Raw genomic sequence first — 19,423 nt, forward strand, 5'->3', positions numbered from 1 at the left:
TGAGTGTATCAATAATTTTAACTATTATCTAGTGTCAGCTATTATTCTCAAGTTTCTAGCATTTGGAAATTTAATAAGGCTTCTAAGTCTACAGCAAAAACCAGAAGTTGATGTACTTCTTAGATTTCTTAGTCAATGATATTCTGTTCTAGCTAAGGTGACTGACCTATTTTCTTCTCTGATATAATAGCAGCAGAGTCAGAAATAGAACTCAGATCTCTCTGACTACAGTGTCCTTTTGACCCTGCTTTCTCTCACCCTGTTAGGAGACAAGTCATGTTTCTGTCCATACTTCTTACGAGAATGACTTCCCTCAAGACCATGATCATCAATTTAATATTTATTCTAGGACCCACAGAATCTAAATTGGTTTCAAGTTGATATTTGAGATCATTAGTCACTATATGTGGAGACTTCACATTATCAACAAATCTTATAATATATAGAATGCATGTAACGGTACCATATTTGAACATCCTCTCATCCAGCTATAATGCCTATTTGGAGTGTCAAAAATACTTCAAAATCTTGGGAGTATAGGTCTTGTATATAAAGTACCACTTTTAAAGCGCCTTATTCTTCCTTATACTTTATTGGAATTTGCCCAAGTCTTTTTATTTGCATAAGTTGAAGGAAAAAAAAGTTTTAAAAGCCCAGTTCCCTATTATGCAGAGGCTCCATTGAAAAAGAACCCTTTTGTAATGCTGTAGATATAAACATTTAAACAATTTTTAAAATCACAATAAGTCATATTTTCTTTTCTTTTTTTATAAAAGCAAGCTGTACCACAAGATAGGTCCCCCTTCCTTTCTTTTTTTAATTTTCTGAAGTAACATGTAAGTACATTCCTTTTTGTTACATGTAAATTCATTTTTATATATTTCCATATGAATCATTTTGGAAAGAGAAAAATCAGAGCAAAAGGGGAAATCCTCAAGAAAAAAATGTAAAAATAATATGTATTGATATACATTAAATCTCTACAGGTCTTTCTCTGGATGTGGACTGCAATTTCCATCCAAAATTTATGGGGATTTCCTTTGATCACTGAATTACTGAGAAGAACCAAATCTATCATGATTGATCTTTGCACAATCCTGATGTTGTCATGTGTTGGTTCAGCTTGCTTTACTCAGCTTCAATTCATGTAACTCTTTCCAGGAATTTCTAAAATCATGTTCATCATTTTTTATAGAATAATAATAATCTATTACTTTAATATATCATAACTTATTCAACCATTCCCCAATTGATGAACATCTATTCATTTTCCAATTTTTTATTAACATCTGTGTTGGGGTCCTCAGCTAGTGCAGACCTGCTGACACCAGCTGAAGTCTGAGCCCACAATGATCATTTCCTCTATGACCTTCAGATGTCTCCAGATATCTCCAGATCATATCTCCAGATATGACAGAGTAGTCTGACACCACTTATGGAGTTAGAGAAGCTTTATTGCTTGGTTACATCATCTTGTTCCTTCTTCTGCTTCCTCACTCTCCCTCTGCTGTCCTGTACTTATACCTCTCTCATCTGCCCTTGCCAACGTGCCCCACCAATAAGTATGTGTTTAGTTTGTGTATCCAGGAACCCAACTCCTGAGGTGGTGGGGGCGATCTTGATTTGGTGCGTGCTCTATGCCTGTCCTGATGTGTCTACAGGGTGTATACCCTGGACCTTTAGCCAGTGAGGCAGAACTTACACCCGAGGCCTGAACATCTATTCCCAAGAATGAGCTGACCAAGATCCAACCAGACAAAGACTACAAGGGTCAGATAGCACAAGACTTGTCTATGCACAAACTTGTTGCCTATGCAAATGGGGCATTGTGTGCAAGGTACACAATGAAGTGTCTCAAGATTAATGCAGACTCTTGTTATTCTGTTCCCTAGCATTCTTGTTGCTAGATTCCCTAGCATCCTGTTATAAACATTTTTGCATACATGGATTTTTTTTCCCTTCTTTATGATTTCCCTAGGAAACAGACTCATTAGTTGCACTGCTAGATCAAAGAATATGCATAGTTTTACAATCCTTTGGGCATAGGTCCAAATTGCTCTCCAGAAAGGTTGGATCATTTCACATCTCCACCAGCAATGTATTAGTGTCTCTCTCAGTTTTCTAACATCCCTTCCAACATTTATCATTATCTTTTACTCTAGTTTTACCTCATCTGAGAAGTGTGAGGTGGTACCTCAGAATTGTTTTAATTTGCATTTCCCTAATCAGTAGTCATTTAGAGCATTTTTTTTCATATGACTAGAAAAGGCTTTAATTTCTTCATCTGACCATTTTTTTGACCATTCATCAATTGGGGAGTGATTTGTATTCTTATAAATTTGACTCAGTTCTACATACACTTTAGAAATAAGGAATCTATCAAAAACAATGGCAATAGGTTTTTTTCCATCTAGTTTTCTACTTCCCTTCTAATTTTGGCTGCATTGATTTTGTTTGTGCAATTTTTTTTTTTTTTTATTATAGCTTTTTATTTACAAGATAGATGCATGGGTAATTTTTCAGCATTGACAATTGCAAAACCTTTTGTTCCAATTTTTCCCCTCCTTCCCCCCACTCCTTCCTCCAGATGTCAGGTTGACCAATACATGCTAAATATGTGAAGATATAAGTTAAATACAATATGTGTATACATGTCCAAACAGTTATTTTGCTGTATAAAAAGAGTCAGACTTTGAAATAGTGTACAATTAGCCTGTGAAGGAAATCAAAAATGCAGGCAGACAAAAATAAGAGGGATTGGGAATTCTATGTAGAGGGTTCATAGTAATCTCCCAGAGTTCTTTCACTGAGTGTAGCTGGTTCATTTTATTACTGCTCTATTGGAACTGATATGTTTCATCTCATTGTTGAAGAGGTCCATGTCCATCAGAATTGATCATCATATAGTATTGTTGTTGAAGTATATAATGATCTCCTGGTCCTGCTCATTTCACAAAGCATCAATCCATGTAAGTCTCTCCAGGCCTTTCTGAAATCATACTGCTAGTCATTTCTTACCAAACATATTCCATAATATTCATATACCACAATTTATTCAGCCATTCTCCAATTGATGGGCATCCACTCAGTTTCCAGTTTCTGGTCACTACAAAGAGGGCTGCCACAAACATCCTTTGTGAAAAATTTCTTAATTAAATGTAATCAAATTATCCATTTTGCATTTCATAGTGTTCTCTACTTCTTCTTTGGCCATAAATTCCTCTATTCTCCAAATATCTTATAGATAAATTATTCCTTGCTCTCCTAATTGGTTTATAGGATCACTATTTATGACTAAATTATGTATCCATTTTGACCTTATTTTGGTATGGGGGGGGAATGAGATATATTTCTAGACTGAGTTTATGACATTATTTTTCAGTGTCTCCAGAAATTTTGTCAAATATTGAGTTCTTATCCCAGCAGCTGGAGTCTTTGGGTTTATCAAAGTAGTTTACTATAGTCATTGATTTTTGTATCATCTGTATCTAACCTATCCCACTGAACTACCACTCTATTTCTAAGCCAGTACTAGATGATTTTCATAAATGCTACTTTATAATAGACTTCTAAGTCTGGTAACTGCTATGCCATTTTTCTCTGCATTTTTTAAAACTACTTTCTTAATATTCCTGACCTTTTTTTTTTCCAAATAAATTTTGTTATTTTTTTCTAACTCTATCAAATAATGTTTGGCAGTCTGATTGGTGTAGCATTGAATATGTAGATTTATTTAAATAGAATTATTATTTTATTATTATAGCTAGGAGCAACAGATATTTTTCCAGTTGTTTAGATGTGACTTTATTTTTGTGAGAAGTGTTTTATAACTGTGCTCATATACTTCTTCAGTTTGCCTTGGCAGATGGACTTCCTAATATTTTATTTTGTCTGCAGATTTTTTAAATGGAACTTTTCTTTGTATATCTTGCTACTGGACTTTGCTGGTAACAAAAATATTTTTTATTTGTGTGAGTTTGTTTATATTCTGCAACTTTGCTAAAGTTATTAGTTATTTCAAGTAGGTTTTTGCTTAATTGTCTAATCATTACATCATATCATCTGCAAAGAGTGATACTTTTGTTTCTTCAATGCCTACTCTAATTTCTTCTGTTTTTTTTTTCTTTTCTTATTGCTAGAGCCAATATTTCTAACATATTATCGAATAATAGTGATGATAACAGGTACCCTTCTTTCATGCCTATTTTATTGAAAATATTTCTTGTTATCCTTATTGCAAATACTGCTAAGAGGTGCTGATTATCATTTTAAGAAAGATCCCATTGATTCCTATTCTCTCTAGTATTTTTAATGGAAATGGATGCTGTATTTTGTAAAATGCTTTTTCTGCATCTATTAATATCATTTTGTTATTTATATAGTCAATTATGGCAATGATTTTTGTTACATTCAACTAGCCCTGCTTTCCTGGTATAAATTCCGTTTGGTCATAGTGTATTATCCTGCTAATAACTTGTGATCTTTTTGCTAAAATTTTATTAAAATTTTTTTGCATCAATATTCATTAGGGAGATCAGTCTATAATTTTCTTTCACTATTTTGACTCCTCCTGGTTTAGATATCAGGACCATATTTGTGTCATAGAAGGAATTTGGCAGGACTCTTTCTTTGTTTCTTTGTTTCTTTTTTTTTTCCCCTGAGGCAATTAGGGTTAAGTGACTTGCCCAGGGTCACACAGTTAGGAAGTGTTAAGTGTCCGAGTTCAGATTTGAATGCAAGTCTTTCCTGACTTCAGGGCTAGTGCTCTACCCAGTGCACAACCTAGCTGCCCCCACCCTTTTTATTTTTTGATGCTGGCAATTTTTTTCTTTCCTTCTTTTCTAATCAAATTATCCAGAAGTCTACTTACTTTGTTTTTTTTTTTTCAAAAAAAAAAAAAAACAACTTTTAGTTTTATTAATTAGCTCAATATTTTTCTTTCAATTTTATTAATCTCTCCTTTGAATTTCAGAATTTCAAAATTTTTCATTTAATTCGGGGTTTTAACTTATTCTTTTTTAGTTGCATGGTCAGTTCATTTATCTTTTTTTTCTTTATGTTATTTTTGTAAATATTTAGAGATATAAATTTTTTCCAAAGAACTTCTTTGGCTGCATTCTATAAGTCTGATATGTTGTCTCAAATTACTGTTATTCTCTGGCATGAAGTTATTGATTGCTTCTATGATTTGTTGTTTGTTTATAGATTTATCTAATTCTGAGAGGAGGAAGTTGAGATTCCCCACTAGAGTAGTTTTGCTGTCCATTTCTTCCTGTAACTTTCTTACCTCTTTCTCTAATAATTTGGTTGTTGTACTACTTGCAGCGTACATATTTAGAATTGATACACTCTGTTGTCTCAGAGGATGCAGTTTCCTACCTAACTCTTTTAATTAGGTCTATTTTTGCTTTTCTTTTGTCTGAGATCAGAAGCTCTACTCCTGATTTATTTTTGTTTCAGCTAAACTGATGTATTCTGCTCTAGCCTTTTACCTTTACTCTGTATATGTCTTTCTATTTCACATGTGTTTCTTGAAAACGGCATATTGTAGGATTCTGGCTTTTAATCCACTTTGTTATCTTCTTTATTTTTGATGGAACAGTTAATCCCATTTACATTTACAATTATGATTATCAGTTGAAGTCAGGAAATTCTAATGAAGTCACGCCAGGGGCAGTAGACAATTCTTTATTGAAGTAAAAGAAAAAAATATCAAGTGAAAGATACTGGAAAGATAGCTGATTACTTCTAAATTGTCAACTCTTAAAAACCAGTACCCTCCTGTATGGAAAATATATTGGTTGTTAATCTCAATAAATTCCACAGGAGACTAACTTAATTTCTTTTTTGACAATATTGTTAAAATAATAGATGAGTGCAATTTATGAAGGTGGTTAACATATTTTGGCAAAACTTCTGAGAAATTATTTCACATTATTCTTGTGGAAAATATGGAAGGATATCTATTAGACAATAATACAATTAGATAAATTCAGAACTTGCTTCATGGTTGTGTTCAAAATGTATTTACTAGTTCAATAACAATACAACAGGACATCTCTTGTGAAATTGTATCTGTATTTGACCCTGTAATCATCAACATATTTATCTGTAACTTTGATAAAAACATAGTTTACATGTTCATGAAATTTTCATGTCATTACAGTGGGAAGGATAGCTAACATACTAGATACTAAAGTCAGGATTCAAAAGGATTTTGATAGCTTTGAATCTAATATGATGAAATTCAATTGAGATGAACATAAAGACTTGCTTATTCAAAGTCAAACAAAAATTATTTAATGGGAGAGGCATACATAGATAAAGTTGTTCTGAGGAAGATATGGATGTCTTAGTGGAATATAACTTCATTATAGTTTATTGAGATGATATGGAAGCCAAAAAATCATACATGAATATTGTTTGGAAACTGATATTGAGAGCTGTTTTAAGAGAAGCAAAATTTCCAGGAACAGAAAAGGGATATTTCTATTTTACCTAACTTTAATACATCTTACCTGTTGTATTTTATTTAATTCTGGTAAACCTGTTAAAGAAGGGCAAACATAACTTAGAGAGGGTCCAGATGTAGAAAATTTAGGTGGAAAAAAATCCTTGAATCCATAATATATAAATATCCATTGAAAGTTTTAGGCATGTTTAGTCTAAAGAAAAGAATACTTGATGAAGTTGGAGTTGCTAGATGATAGTTCTGAGACACTGTCTTGTGGAGGAGGAACTAGACTTACCCTGTTTGTCCAAGAATGCAGAATCAGGAAAGAAAAAAAGAGTAGAAATATCAGAAATTAATTTAAAATAGCTATCAGGAAAAACTTCATAAAAATTAATAGTACCATAATAAAATATGTTGCCTCAGAAGTAATCTGTTCTCTCTTTTTCAGGATGTTTAAAGGTAAACAGAGGTGTTCAAAAGAACATTTCCTGTGCTGTTCCAGTAGGAATTTGTTTTAGAGATGATTACTAATTATTAATGTTCCTTGTTATCAAATTCTATAATTCTATGAAAGCACCTGCTTTCAGATTGGATATTAGGGCTTATAACCCAGTGTATTTGGTAACATATAACAATTATAAATGATACTTATGATATGTTTGAGTTTTAGCATCAAATAATGTGTTTGATGTTGAGACACCAAATATAAAGGTTTGGTCACGTGAAGAATTCTCAATGACCCTTCTCTTTGGCAAAAGTTAGGTTTATTTAGAAGAGATTACAGACAAAATCAAGAGATACAATAGATACCAGGAATGGTAAATATGAAATAAACTGGGGAGAAAAATAGAATTATCAAGGAAAGGAGTTTTAACAATCAATAAAGGAAAAGACAAATTCCCTATTGAAAATCACAATTAGCCTGGAGAAAGGGAATACTCCATGAGGTAGGAGCATGTCCTTAATTGGCAGGCTAAATTTATAGATGGATTTAGCACCCCAAAAGAGTTGGTTAGCTATAAGAAGGAGAAAGATACTATGAGACTTACTGGAGGATGAAAGGAAAGATAGCATGATGCATGGAGTGGGAGGGATAGAGCTTGATGAGAAAGACAACAAGAGGCTGAGTTCCATGGCAGGTTTAACCCAAAAGCAGTTCAGCAATGATGTCATGGGTTATGGATAGATTTATAGGGAGAATATAACCTCAGGAGTTTGACATGACTTGGATTTCTGACTAGACACAGCAAGGTGAGGCTCCCCATGCCCTCCACAGAGGGTAGAAAAAATTAAACTGATTCTCATCAATTCCCCTCTTAGCTTGCCTTTGGGAGTAATCATGTCAGAACTTTAGTCTTTCTCTGCCAACTCCACCAGTGACCCAAGACTTCATCCTTTATAGAAACTTTAGACTTTACAAAAACTCTACTGTATACATTATTCCTTTTGATATAGAGTTGGAAGTTTTTTTGTGAATTAAAATAAATTAAATTTAGTCAGCTTCCTTTTAGAACATATTTTAAGATTAAGTAAAAAAAAATAGCAGTCTTACAGTGAATAAAAAGTCAACTTTAGAACCAGGAGATTTTTGTTCATGTTCCAGCTGTATAATTATGGAAATTATCACTTATTCTCTTAGGGACCCAAGCAAATGTCTAACATTATAAGTTACAAAGGAGTCATGAGTGAAAGAAGTTTCTGCACTGGGAACATTAAAAAAATCACTCCGATAAAAGAGGGAGAAAGGGAGACAGAGACAGATACAGAAACACACAGAAATACATAGAGACAGAGAATGAAAGAATGGGATGAAGGAGGGAGAGAGACAGAGAGAAAAAAAAAAGAGACACTTAACACTAAGAAAGATACAAAGAAAAGACTCTTGCCCTCATGCATTCATGTGTAACATTGTAATATTGGTCTATAAATCATCTTCATATAAATGATAGAGAATTGAAAAATTCCTGCATTTAAGTATTTTGTGAACATTTAAAACATAACTAGGTACTCATCAATTCCTCTGACTCAAATATTTATGGCTATCACATAATCCTCAACCCTGCCTTGTTGATACAACCATATATATTTTTTCTCAATTCTTTCATCCTTGGCTAACTCATCCCCAAGATATGTCCCTTTTGGAAATGGTCATTATTTAGTCAAAAGGGAAAATCCTTCTTACACACTGCACAGATCCTAAGAAGACTGAATCTTCTGCCTCTGCTATACTGCTTTATGTACCCTTCAGCCATAGCCATTACCGATAATTTGTCCAGGTTGTGATACTTAAAATGAAAAATACACAAAGGATTGCAGTAATATACAAATAAACACCATAGTTGTAAATTTTGGATCCATGAACATTATTAATAATTTAATAATTATATTTCACCATAATTTATTTACCTTTTTAATCCTACTGAATTTTATTTTTTACTTTTAAAAACATGTTCTGAAAGTAAGTCCCATAAAATTCTTAAGATTGACAAAGTGTCTATGACATAAAATAAGATAAAGTAAAAACTAGAAATTGCTGGAAAAGTATATGATAAGCTTAAAATTCAGGACATAATATACACCAGTCTCTACTCTGTCATAAACGAGAGGCAGAAAAGACAGAATATTTATGAGACATCTTATATCTTGAACAAGAAAAAGTCATACCTACTATATATTTGATGGAACTCACCAAACATTTATTAACCATCTACTATATGCAAAGTACTCCAATGTCTCTATTTTTAGGAATTCAAATTTCTTGGAGGAATGGGTAACACAGGAAGAGAAATAAATAAGAAATTCAGAAACAATTCCTGAAGGAGATAGCATCTAAACTGAATCCTAAAGTCAAAAAAGGATTCAATTAGTTAGAGATAAGAGAATACTTTCCATATCTAGGGCATGGCAACCTAATGGAGTGTAGAGGGAAAACATACAGAGGCTGGTTTTTCTAACTGATACCCCCCCCCCCAATATCTCTTTTACAAAATATTCCAATAATAGTCAAATAATATTTTTAATATTTTTAATGGATAGAAAATTCTTACTTTCTGAGGTATCTTATTCCACTTTTAAATGATTCTAATTTTCAGGAATTATTTTTCTTATAATAAAGTTATTTCTGACTCCCTGCAACTTCTATACCTTGCTTCCATTGTTGTCTTCTGGAACCAAGAAAAATACAGTAGATAGAAGATGATCCAGCAAAGTAGACTGAGAACAACTGATTAGAAAGCATAGCTGAGAACCAAGAGAAAACAGTCAGGAAAATCCAGGAAGGAAAGAGATCCATGAGGACAGTTAGTCACTCATAGTAGAAACTCAACAGAGTTCAAGAAGTCTGAGAGCAAAGTAATAGTATTGAATACTAGCCATTAATAAATCATTGGCCACTTTTAAGAGACCACTTTCAATTGAAAGTCATGGCTGAAGCTAAATTTCAAGGATTTGAGAAGTGAATAGATTGTGAGGAGGGAAAAGAGTAAATTTAGTCAAATTGTTCCATAGATATGTTTAAGTCTGTTTTCTGTGTAATATCATTTCTGTCAAGCCCCCTTAGTACATTCTATCTATGACTTCTGATCTCTTTTACAAGCTGTTCCCTAAAACTAGGGGATTAAGTTCTATTCTTTAACATTTCAAGTTGGACCTGATGGGATCATTTCACAGTTGAGTATATTGTACAAAATCCAGATTATATCAGAAAGTCCACCTGATTTAAAGAGAAAATTCTCTTTAATGATGCCTAAATTCACTCCCTTGAAAAGTGTACCTCAATTCCCTCAATGATCTTTCTAGCTGTTTTACATTTATGAGTGGCATTAAATAGCTAATGTTAATTGGATACCTTTTGAATGATGTCTAAGCATAAAGAGCCACAAAATCACTGAGGAGTGACAGAGATATCACTTGTAGCCAGATTTTACTGACTCCAATTCCAGGGAACTCTCTCTCTCTCTCTCTCTCTCTCTCTCTCTCTCTCTCTCTCTCTCTTTCTCCTATTCCCACTGTATCTTCAGATAATTAATATGTAATACCAAGAGTGATGTACCTAAAAGTTAGAAGAGGTTTGTTTAAATCTCACTTCTGCAACTTTCCATCTATATAACATTGGAGAAATCACTTTACCTCCTGACCCTCATTTTGCTTTTTGCTACAAATGAAAAGATGAAACAGGTTGGTATTTGAGGTCCTTTCCAATATGTCATGTATTCAATCAATACAAGTGTTTAAATACTAAAATGAATGTGTGATTTTGCCAAATTGTATGTTCTCTTCATCAATTCAAGTCACAGGCCATTCATGCTTGCCCATTCTTTTGTCCATATTTTCCGAAGAAGTAACTACAGAGTATCTACTAAATGTGCTAAAGATCTTGGTCACTTCTCCCAACATTGTCCATGGAGCAATCTTACTGTCCATTTATGAACCCATCTATTGTCTTTCTTACATATGGCCAATTCATCTTCCTGTGAAGAGTTCCTTGATAACATTCAGAGTGATGGCAGAGAACCAAAAATTGAGGCAGTTATCAACAATTTTGAAGCAAAATCAGTAGATTGTAACAACAATTAAAGACTATGTTCAACAACTTGTAAAAATTCCAAGGCTGCTAAATTACTGGAAGCAGAAAACAGACATTCAACTATTGTGATTATCTGAACTCATTTTGTCAAGCTGAAAATAAGTAACTGTAAAGTCATTTCATTTTTTCTCCTTTTCCTTTCAAACAAAGAAATATGCTTTGATTACACTAAATTTTAGTCTGTCCTTCCCACAATCCTAGGAAATCCATGGACTTGAACAATAAATATCTGAACAGTTTATTTGCACACCTATACCTCTACTTTTAGTCATTAAAACCTAAGGTTTGAGTACAATATTGATTAATAGCTATCAGCTTTTGGTAATTCTTGAAAGGCTGGCTTTCTTCAAATTCAGATTATGAGCAGAAAGGTGCTGGAATCATGGTAATTGTATTTTACTCAGTGGTTTCTGAATGAAAGCTAATCTATTAGTTCTTCCTTGTTGGGAACTTTTCTCTGCACACTGAGTTGCTTTGCTAGAACTTTATGCATACACATGTATCTTTTGTATAATTTAAAATAGGTTTACAGAGTTGTTTTCTCTGCCACTAAACTCCTTGTGTTTAAAAGAATCCTCCCTGATGTCAGTAAAAATAGTGCAGCTACCTCCAAGTACCAGCTATTTACCAACTAGGTAAATAAGATTAGCCTAATTAGAATGCTAGGCCCATCAACTCTTAATGTTGGGAGGGAATTTAAAAGATCATTGAGGCAAATCTTCCTCTACATAGAGGAGTACTGTCCATAGCATCTCTAATTGATTAATATCAAATATCTGCTTGAATATTTTTTAAAACAAGACTTACCACTTTTCAGGGCAAATTAATAATATTAATCCTTTAGAGAATGTTAGAAAAGCACTTTACAAATATTAACTTATTTATCTTACAACAGCTCTGGGATCAATTCTCTCTTAAGTTCTGCTATGCATATGGTAATGTTTCTTTTTTCTTTTCCTACTTTGTGTGTAAGGTTTAGATAAAAGGAAAAAAAAACAATAATCACTACTCCTATGAGTTATAGATATTATTAGAAAGCTGAGGTGGACAGACAAAGATTAATGTAGTGCAGCTAGGGTGATGCAGCTAGTGAATGTCTGAGCCTGATCTGCAACTTGGTTGTCCTTCTGACTCCGAATGTTCTATACATTATGTCACTTAGCTTCATCAATTGTGTGCCACTCTAGGAGTAAAGAACTTATTCCTCAGTCATTTCCTAGCAGTGTGACTCTGGGAGAATTACTGAAGTGCTGTTTCCCTCAATTTCCTCAATTGTAAAATGGGATAATAACAGCACCTATATTCCAGGGTTGACAAGAAGATTAAATGAGATAATAATTGTAAAATTCTCAGCCCAGTGTCTGGCACATGCTTAGCAATACAGAAATGTTATCTTTTATAATCATATTTTTTTCTCTTGATATTCAATTCAAAATATACTCCTTGTCCCTTTCAACTACATTCCATAGGATTGACCTTTGAATAATCAAAGAATAAACCCAGATAAATAAATAAGCATACAAACAAATAGACTATGATGAGGGAGACTGTCCAAAACTTTAAATCCAAGTGCCAAGCAATAGCAGAATCTCCAGGAAAAAACAACAGCCCTATTTCTTCCCTTGCACATCTATGAGCAAAACAACCATTCTACAGATGAAATCTGGAAACAGACTTTGTAGATATTTAATCCTTGTCTCCTCGATAGTCATAGCTACTAAAGATAGAGAAAATAAAGTATTTTCCAAAAAGTATTTATTGTCAAATGATTCAACATCAGAAAGGCTTCATATTTTATCAATAGAAATTATATGCATTATTGTGTGATATGTCCAGGCTCCTCAAAGACTATGTAGGTTTAACATTTTATTGTAATTGTTTGGTTGGCCCATCGGAATTTGAATTCCTTGAAATTAGGGATTATCTTGTTTTTATTTGTAACTCCAGAATTTAATATGATGCTATGTATATGGCAAGTATTAATGAATATTTTTGATTGATATAGCTTTTCAAATATCTGTATGCCTTAAATCTTTTCTTCTGTCTATATGCCTCTGTCTTTTTCTTTTGCAATTCTATTACTCTATGAACTACCACTGAGTCTCAGGATTTAAATGGATTAGATTTATTGTAGAAAAGGAGAAAAACCTCACATTCTCTCTTTGAATATCAGAATTTGACTCATTATGTCCCATAGTTGGCTTCTTCTGTACCCATGAGATCTTCAGAATTTGGATTATATTAGGTCTCCACAGTAAAAGAAAAACATTTTATTTTTTCAATAGTATTAATTTTTCCAGATACAAGTAAAGAAAGATTTCAACATTATTTTTGTAAGATTTTGTTCCAAATTTAGAAAAACATTTTCAACATAGATATAAGTACCTAGGTTTACAATACAAAAAAAGACATGATTTTTCAAAAATTTACCCCCCCGCTCCAAAAAAAAATACTAGGAAAAGAACTTACATCCACAGTCATCAATAAATGTATTTCCTTCTCTAAGTATTTTTCCACCTACTAAGAAACTGCACAGTTCTCCAGATTTATATCCTAAACTAGACTTAAACTCAGCTTATTTCTTATTATGATAACTTTTCTCCAATTCTTGGACATATAGCACAATCAACATACATATCTCATAGTTCTAGGTAAGAATAAAGACCAGGTATTCTTCTGCATTGTAGTTCTATACTTATTCATTCTGTATCTGGCTGTTTATTTTTCAAAGAATTATTCTGCTCCATTGCCACTCTTACTGTTCATTCCCAGTTTTCTTGACTCAGAAACTACTTGCTACTACACTTTTGCTTCCATTTACTGCCATTTTGGTGACTACACAATCTTCTCTTCTTCTGCAACCACATCATTTTCCCTCCAGGGACTAATGGACCATGAAACTCCACAGATTTCCTCTTGGGGAAATAATGTCAAAGTTTTTCTCGACTAACACCCCTGTTTTCTTAGTTCAGGTTAGCTCCATCTCCTTATATTACTATATCTTTAAAATATCTAGTTTCAAGAGTAAGCCCTGGTGTTTCTTTGTTTGTTTTTTAGTGATATTGGCTGTTGATTAGCCAGTCATCGTTAGTGTGTTGTCAACACTCTACTAGCTATCCACACCATGCCTAATTCAAAGCTTATCAAGGAGACATTATTTGTGCCAAAACAAAAATCTGGTCTGTGATAATCTTGTTAATAAATTGCTAACTTTATTTAAAAAAACATGTTCTTCAATAGAGTTTTTTATCATGTAGGACATAAATATTAACTTGATCAAGAGAAAACCCATGGGTTCATAGAATTACAGATCTACAGATGGAAAAAATAAAAACACAGTATGTATGTTGTGGGCATGAGTGCAGATGTGTATGTATGTATTTCATCTTGCTCTGGAAACTCTAATCAAGTCAAAATTATCATAACGTCTAGAAAAATTAGGTCAAACTACTTATCTATGACTATATTCACTAGTTTTGTCATGCCAAAACACTTTTCATACTTGCCCTGGAAAGTTTCCCATTGGTATTAGTTCCCAGTATTAAAATGGAAGTTCCTAGAAGGTAGGAATAGTCCAGAATTTGTACTTTCACTCTTAATATTTAGGCAGCCAGAAGGCATAGTGGATAGAATACCACAGCCTGTAGTCAGGAAAACCTGAGTTCAAATTCAGCTATAGATACTTACTAACTTTGTGATATTGGGTATTTCACATAACCCCTACTTGCCTAGCTTCCTAATTTTTATAATTGCAATAATAATAGCACCAATCTCCCAGGATTGTTGTAAGAAATAAATAAGACAGTAATTGTAAAGTGCTTAATACAATGCCTGACAAGTAAAAAACACTATGTAAATGTTAATTATTAGTATCAAATGCTTGTTCTTCATTCACTGGGCCTTGAATAGTTCTTTCTTCATTGTGTTCTTTTATCACACAGGCTTTCTGCAATATTTATATTAATATAGCTGGTTATGTAATGCATATACCTATGTTATTCAATCTTTCTCTTTTTCTTATATATCCTGGATACAAAAATCTCACTTTAAAGTACAACCCAATTATGTAGACTTAAAGTAGCCACTTTCAGTTGTTAGGGCAGAGAAAAAACCTTTGTGAGTTATTGTCAGCCTTTTTTGTGCCCACCATCAGCCTTCTCTGTGTCCCTGACCAGTTCTCTGATTTTGTGCCCTGCTGCTCTTTTCTCACCCTGCTATAATGACAGGGTGCAGTTCCTATTGATTTTTTTTAAAAAAACATCTCTGCCAAATGACTTGAGAAAAGATCCAGAATGTCACTGTCATTTCTATTGTGTTCCATTCCTGGTGCCAGGAAATATGATAGTTTTCAGGTGAGCAAATTTTGCTCTCTCTCCTATTTCAGACATTTTACAATGGTTTGCACACCTAAAAGACTTTACGGAAAAATAACAAGATTCTTCTGATTTGTAATGACTAGTAGGCAAAGGGGGGGGGGGAAGCATCCAAGATATTAATTGCAAAATTTAATCCATAATTCATGATACTGAAATGTCAAAATTTTAAAAATCATTACCAGTGGGGGAAATTTTGATTCCCAAGGACATACACAATTATTCATTACTCACCAAAAGGTCTTTTGGTCCTTTTACAAGTTCAATGTAAAATTCTTTACATGTGATGACAGAAAACTCAAGATTATGTCTTGGTAGATGAACTTGAGAGAAAAAAAATAAATGTGAGATTGATACTTCCACTAAGCACAAAAAAAGATTAAAAATCTAGAGCAATATGAGTATATAAATTTAAAATATTAATCTTTTGTTTCTATCTAAAGATAAGAATAAATTTCTAGTAGAACTTTTTCTCAATATACCATATGCATACAACATCTCTTTCCAGAACATTAAGAATGTTCAAAGCCAGGAAAAGATCTTCCAGAATATATCAGAATTTTATTGAATGCCACTGTTATGTTTTGGGAGACTTACCCAAAATTTTATCCCAACTCGAGTTATAAAACAAGTTATTATAAGGCACTCCCCTTTGAGTGAAAAATTTGAGACTTTCTGGATCTTATATATAAGTACAATCAAATTTAATTTTAGGCAAAATAAGGAAATATTTCACTACAATGATTTAGGCATTTTGAATTATATGAATAATGTCTTGAGATCCAAAGGCCATTATACTATTAAATTTAGGTATTGTATTTCAAAGATTCCCTTTTAAACTCAGATGTGTCAACATAATTTTTGTTGAGAGGAATATATTAGCAATATACTGGAGGTAACAACATGTATAGAACTCTATTACAGAAGACAAGTAATTCTATTTCCATTCCCATGTCTAATATTTATTTGTTTTCTGCTCTTGAGTAAGCCACTCTGCTTCCACAAGAAAACATTTTTCATCTATACAAAAACATGAATTTCAAATTATGGGATGGATTGTGAGCACATGATATCAAAGAATTATTTTGGCAGATCTGTACCAATAATTCACTTTCATTGATTGAATGAGCTTTTAAAATTAAATGAAGTAAGTAGTATTGATGCAATATAGAAATACCCTAATTTCTTAAATTTGCAAACATGGTATCAGTCACATCATTAGTCACTTTATCATATCTGTCTCTCACACTTCATACCCAATTGTTCATGTACAACAAAAAAAAAAAAAAAAGAAGAAAGAAAAACAACCCTAATAGTGACCTTATTTCCTTTTAAATATACACTGGATCAATTACTCTTTTTTTTTTGTACTTTGACAACATTTTATAAAAGACAAAGCTTATAAGGGGAGATATTTTAGGGTCCTCTCCTCTCAGATCAACTCATTTGAGTATAAATATACAATAAGTTTAATTCATCAATATTTGTTTCTTAATTTTTGGTGAAACTTATGCAGAACTGTTTGTGACAGCCCTTTTTGTAATGGCTAGAAACTGGAAGCTGAATGCATGCCCATCAATTGGAGAATGACTGAATAAATTATGTTAAAATTTTCAAACTTCCAGAACTGATTCTGTAAATAAAAGTGCAAAAAGGTCTCAAACAGAATAACCTCTCTCCATCCTCCTTCACATTGGAAATAATATCCAATTATAACAAATCTAAAGTCCAGAAATAAGAGTGATCAGCAAACCACAAAACAAGAACCTGACTATAAAAACTAGAATGGTTAGAGAGAAGGTCAAATCACAACCTCAGAAGATAATAAAGTTACAACAGCTATTAAAAAAAAAACACTCAAAAATGGCAAAACATACTTAGGTCTAAGAGTTCCTAGAAATATTAAGAAGTGATTTTCTAAATCAAAAAATAGTAGAAGAGGAAATTTTTAGTGAAGAAATAAGAATAAAAAAGAAACTTATGAAAAGACAATTACAAGATAATAGAATGAATGGTTAAAAAATCATAGAAAAATTCAATGTTATTAAAGAAAATTAAGAAAATGAGGCAAATATATGCTAGTAAAACTTTATGAACTTTGGATGTTTAGAAAAATATAAACTGCCCAAGTTAAGAGAAGAGGAAATAAAATGGTTAAATAACTCCATGTTGGGGAAAAAAAATTAAACAAGTCATAAATGGGTTCCTTAAGAAACTTCTAACGCCAGAATGATATGCAAGTTAATTCTATCTAATATTTAAGGGATAATCAATTTCTACACTATAAAAATTCTTTGAAAAAATATGTAAAATAGAACACAAAAAGGATTTGATTCCTGAACCAGAGAAAGCAAATAAAAGAGAAATAAAATTATTGACCAATTTCCTCTAAAAATGTAAATGCTCCAAAAAAAGTAAATAAAATACAAGGAAGGAGATTACTTGAATATATCAAAAAATCATATATTATAACAATATTAGAAATACAAGGCTGGTCCAAATTTAGGAAAACTATTAGTATAATTCACCATATCAATAACAAGATCTACAAAATGGCTTTTTGTAATAGAAAATAATTTGAAATTGAGGGGATATCCATCATTTGGGGAATGGCTAAACAAATTGTTGCATATGCTTGTGATGGGATGCTATTTGGCTATAAGAAATAGTGATCATGAGAGTTTGGTAACTATTATATACATTATATGAATTGATGCAAAGTAAAGTGAGCAGAACCAGAAGAAAAAAGGCAATATTGGAAGAATAAAGGATCCATAATAAAAAATTATAAATATCTTCAGAGAAAGAAATGATGAACTCTGGGTGCAGAATGATGCATATTTTTTAAACTTTGTTTTTATTGTTGTCACTTTTTTTGTACTATCCATGGATTTTTTTTATGGAATATTTTTTATTTATTCACACATATAATCAATATTCTTTTCTTCTTAAGGGGTGGGAAAGAATTTGAAACTTTTAAATTGAATGTTAAATTTGTCTTTCATGTCTAATTAGAAAATAAAGAAATACATAAAAAGAAGTACAATATACTTGTAGTAGTACAGAGCTTCCAATGTTCATCTTTCAATTTCCTAGAAGACATTTGAATGTATATGAACTTTATAGCATAAATAATATATCTTGGACACAGAATATAATAATCACTAAAGTTCCAAGACATTTCATTTTATAACATTTAAAATATGCAAAAGAGTCAATGATTTCCTTGAAATTCTTGAAATCCATTTCCTCTTGGGAAACAGACATACTACATTGAATCTAAGCCTTATAATTCTTTAAAAACAAGTAGAGAAATCAGTCATAGGTTATCATCTGTATGGTATAGGAGTAAAACAAGCAAACAAAAATGATTTCTTTAGGAAAATCAGTTAAATGTAATATCTGTTTAATAACTGTCTATTATATGCCACAAGTTACTATAAGTTATTTGTTAGCCTAATTTTGTAATTTATTAAAACAAAATAATAAGAAAACAATCTATAATGTGCCCATAGGCTTTATTAATTTCCTTTTTTCTCCCAAAGAGTTAAGTTGCATTAGTGCCATAATCTTGACAAATATTGCAGGAAAATAGCTTTAACATCCATCAGGATATTTTCTCCCCAAAGCTTTACATTTCTTCAGGGAAGAAAAACAAATATTGAATCTTGGTTTTCAAATATCCCTTACAAAGTACCATGATGCATCATTAGAGTCAACTATTTGGATATCAGAGCATTTCAAGCTAGAAACCATTACAGGAGATTTTCAAAAAATTACCCTGAATTTGACTTTTCATAGTATAAAAATTGCAAATGGTTAAAAATTTAAAAAAATAATTTCTACTCAATAATTATTGACATTTTATGTTTTATACTTGATGTAAATTTGTTATAGTATAGTACTAAGCTTATAGAGGCATAGGTTAAACATGATTTGGGGATTCAAATAGTCTATGTAAATCTACCATGAGATAGACAGCATCATATGTAGAAAAATGAATAAACAAAA

The sequence above is a fragment of the Sarcophilus harrisii genome, chromosome 1, assembly GCF_902635505.1.
Source record: "Sarcophilus harrisii chromosome 1, mSarHar1.11, whole genome shotgun sequence".
Taxonomy (NCBI): domain Eukaryota; kingdom Metazoa; phylum Chordata; class Mammalia; order Dasyuromorphia; family Dasyuridae; genus Sarcophilus; species Sarcophilus harrisii.